The sequence below is a fragment of the Mus caroli genome, unplaced genomic scaffold (assembly GCF_978045245.1).
Source record: "Mus caroli unplaced genomic scaffold, Mus_caroli_1 scaffold_10, whole genome shotgun sequence".
In the NCBI taxonomy this organism is placed as follows: Eukaryota; Metazoa; Chordata; class Mammalia; order Rodentia; family Muridae; genus Mus; species Mus caroli.
Genome location: NW_028227265.1, coordinates 30,600,718 through 30,604,425, shown reverse-complemented (window position 1 = coordinate 30,604,425; position 3,708 = coordinate 30,600,718). Strand labels below are relative to the sequence as shown.

Here is a 3,708-nt window from a genome sequence, read left to right as displayed (position 1 = left end):
AAAACAAATTTCGAAGGAAATGGTTCCAAAAAACAAGCTGGAGTAGCCATTCTAATATCAAATAAAATTGACTTTAAACCTAAAGTTAACAAAAAAGATAAGGAGGGACACTTCTTACTCATCAAAGATAAAGTTTGACAGGATGAACTCTCAATTCTGAACATCTGTGTTTCAAATGTAATGGCATCCCATTCATTAACGAAACTATAGTAAGCCCAAAGCACATATTGCACCTCACATAACAACTTTAACACCCCACTCTCATAAATTGACAGATCCTGGAAACAGAAACTAAAAAGAGGCACATTGAAACTAACAGAAATTATGAAAGAAATGGACTTAACAGATATCTACAGAACATTTTATCCTAAAACAAAAGGATATACCTTCTTCTCAGCACCTCATGGACTTTCTCCAAATTTGACCATATAATTGGTCACAAAACAGGCTTCAACAGATACAAAAATATTGAAATCATCACACGGTCTAAGGCTGATCTTCAAAACAACTTAAATAATAGAAAGCCAACGTTGACTTAGAAGCTGAACAACATTCTATTCAACTTGGTCAAGGAAGAAATAAAGAAAAAAATTAAAGACTTTTCAGAGTTTAATGAAAATAAGCCACAATATTTCCAAACTTACTGAACACAGTGAAAGCAGTACTAAGAGAAAAACTCATAGCTCTGAGTGTCTCTAAAAAGAAACTGGAGAGATCTTTAGGGATGTCAACGTTACACTTCACGATGGAATTGAATGTAGTTTCATGGATGCCACAGGATTCCATACCCAAGAAGTAAGGCTGGAAAAGAGCCTCAGGGCATCGGAACCGCTCATTGCCAATAGTGATAACCTGGCCATCAGGCAGCTCATAGCTCTTCTCCAGGAAAGAGGAGGATGCGGCAGTGGCCATCTCTTGCTCGAAGTCTAGGGCAACATAGCACAGCTTCTCTTTGATGTCACGCACGATTTCCCTCTCAGCTGTGGTGGTGAAGCTGTAGCCACTCTCAGTCAGGATCTTCATGAGGTAGTCTGTCAGGTCCCGGCCAGCCAGGTCCAGACACAGGATGGCGTGAGGGAGAGCATAGCCCTCGTAGATGGGCACAGTCCATCACAATGCCAGTGGTACGACCAGAGGCATACAGGGACAGCACAGCCTGGATGGCTACGTATATGGCTGGGGTGTTGAACGTCTCAAACATGATCTGGGTCATCTTTTCACGGTTGGCCTTAGGGTTCAGGGGGGCCTCGGTGAGCAGCACAGGGTGCTCCTCAGGGGCCACACGCAGCTCATTGTAGAAGGTGTGGTGCCAGATTTTCTCCATTTCGTCCCAGTTGGTGACAATGCCATGTTCAATGGGGTACTTCAGGGTCAGGATACCTCTCTTGCTCTGGGCCTCGTCGCCCACGTAGGAGTCCTTCTGACCCATACCCACCATCACACCCTGGTGCCTAGGGCGGCCCACGATGGAGGGGAATACAGCCCGGGGAGCATTGTCACCCGCGAAGCCGGCTTTGCACATGCCGGAGCCTTTGTCGATGACGAGCGCAGCGATAACGTCATCCATGGCTAACTGGTGGCGCGTGTGGACCGGCAAAGGAGAAGCTGCAAGGAAGCTGTGCTCGCGGGTGGACGTGACATCCGTAAAGACCTCTATGCCAACACAGTGTTGTCTGGTGGTACCACCATGTACCCAGGCATTGCTGACAGGATGCAGAAGGAGATTACTGCTCTGGCTCCTATCACCATGAAGATCAAGATCATTGCTCCTCCTGAGCACAAGTACTCTGTGTGGATTGGTGGCTCCATCCTGGCCTCACTGTCCATCTTCCAGCAGATGTGGATCAGCAAGCAGGAGTATGATGAGTCCGGCCCCTCCATCGTGCACCGCAAGTGCTTCTAGGCGGACTGTTACTGACCTGCGTTTTACACCCTTTCTTTGACAAAACCTAACTTGCGCAGAAAAGAAAAAAAAGAGAGAGACAACATTGGCATGGCTTTGTTTTTGTTTTTTTTTAATTTTTTTTAAAAAAGGTTTTGTTTTTTTTTTTAAGTTTTTTTGTTTGTTTGTTTGTTTTGTTTTGGCGCTTTTGACTCAGGATTTAAAAACTGGAATGGTGAAGGTGACAGCAGTTGGTTGGAACAAACATCCCCCAAAGTTCTACAATGTGGCTGAGGACTTTGTACATTGTTTTTTTTTTTGTTTTTGTTTTTTTTTGTTGGTTTTTTTTTTTTTTGGTTTTGTCTTTTTTTAATAGTCATTCCAAGTATCCATGAAATAAGTGGCTACAGGAAATCCCTCACCCTCCTAAAAGCCACCCCCACTCCTAAGAGGAGGATGGTCGAGTCCACACCCTGAGTCCACCCCGGGGAAGGTGACAGCATTGCTTCTGTGTAAATTATGTACTGCAAAATTTTTTTTAAATCTTCCGCCTTAATACTTCATTTTTGTTTTTAATTTCTGGATGGCCCAGAGTTGAGGCCTCCCTTTTTTTTTTTTTTTTGTCCCCTCAACTTGATGTATGAAGGCTTTGGTCTCCCTGGGAGAGGGTTGAGGTGTTGAGGCAGCCAGGGCTGGCCTGTACACTGACTTGAGACCAATAAAAGTGCACACCTTACAAACAAACAAACAAACAAAAAAAGAAACTGGAGAGAGAATACTCTAGCAACTTGACAGCACACTTAAAAGTTCTAGAACAAAAGGAAGCAAATTGACCCAAGAGGAGTAAATGGCAGGAAATAATCAAACTCAGGGTTGAAATCAACCAAATACAAACAAAAAGAACTATACAAAGAATCAACCAAACCAGGAGCTGGTTCTTTGAGGAAAACAACAAGATTAATAAACTCTTAGCCAGACTAACTTGAGGGCACAGGGGCAGTATTCTAATTAACAAAATCAGAAATGAAAAGGGAGAGATAACAACAGAAACTGAGGGAATCCAAAATATCATTGAATTCTACTATAAAAAGCCTATACTCAACGCAACTGGAAAACCTGGAGGACATGGATAATTTTCTAGACAGATAAAAGGCAACAAACTTAAATCAGGATCAGATTAATGATCTAAACAGTCCCATCTCCCCTAAAGAAATAGAAACAGACATTAATAGTCTCCCAACAAATCGCTTCTCAGCCTTTTGGCTAAGATCAAGTGTAGTCTCCCAACAAATAAAGCCCAGGACCTGATGGGTTTAATGCAGAGTTCTATCAAACCTTCAAAGAGGACCTAATTCCAATACGCTTCAAACTATTCCACAAAATAGAAACAGAAGCTACTCTACCCAATTCATTCTATGATGCCACAATTACTCTGATACCTAAACTACACAAAGAACCAAGAAAGAAGGAGAACGTCAGGCCAATTTTCCTTATGAATAGCAATGAAAAAATATGCAATATAATTCATGCAAACCAAATCCAGGAAAATAACCAAAATGGTCATCCATCATGATCAAGTAGGCTTCATCCCAGATATGCAAGGATGGTTCAATATATGGAAATCCATCAACATAATCCACTATATAAAAAATGCGAAGACAAAAAACACAAGATCATCTCATTAGATGCTGAGAAAGCATTTGACAAAATCCAACACCCATTCATGATAAAAGTCTTGGAAAGATCAGAATTCAAGACCCATATCTAAACATAATAAAAACAATATACAGCAACATATACAGTAGCCAACATCAAACTAAATGGAG

The 3,708-nt window shown here is 41.8% G+C and overlaps 1 pseudogene; it reads right to left on the bottom strand.

The window, feature by feature from the left end:
• Window positions 1–609: 609 nt before the first annotated feature.
• LOC110300892 (actin, cytoplasmic 2 pseudogene) lies at window positions 610–1,616 on the bottom strand (annotated as a pseudogene).
• Between the last annotated feature and the right edge of the window lie 2,092 nt (window positions 1,617–3,708).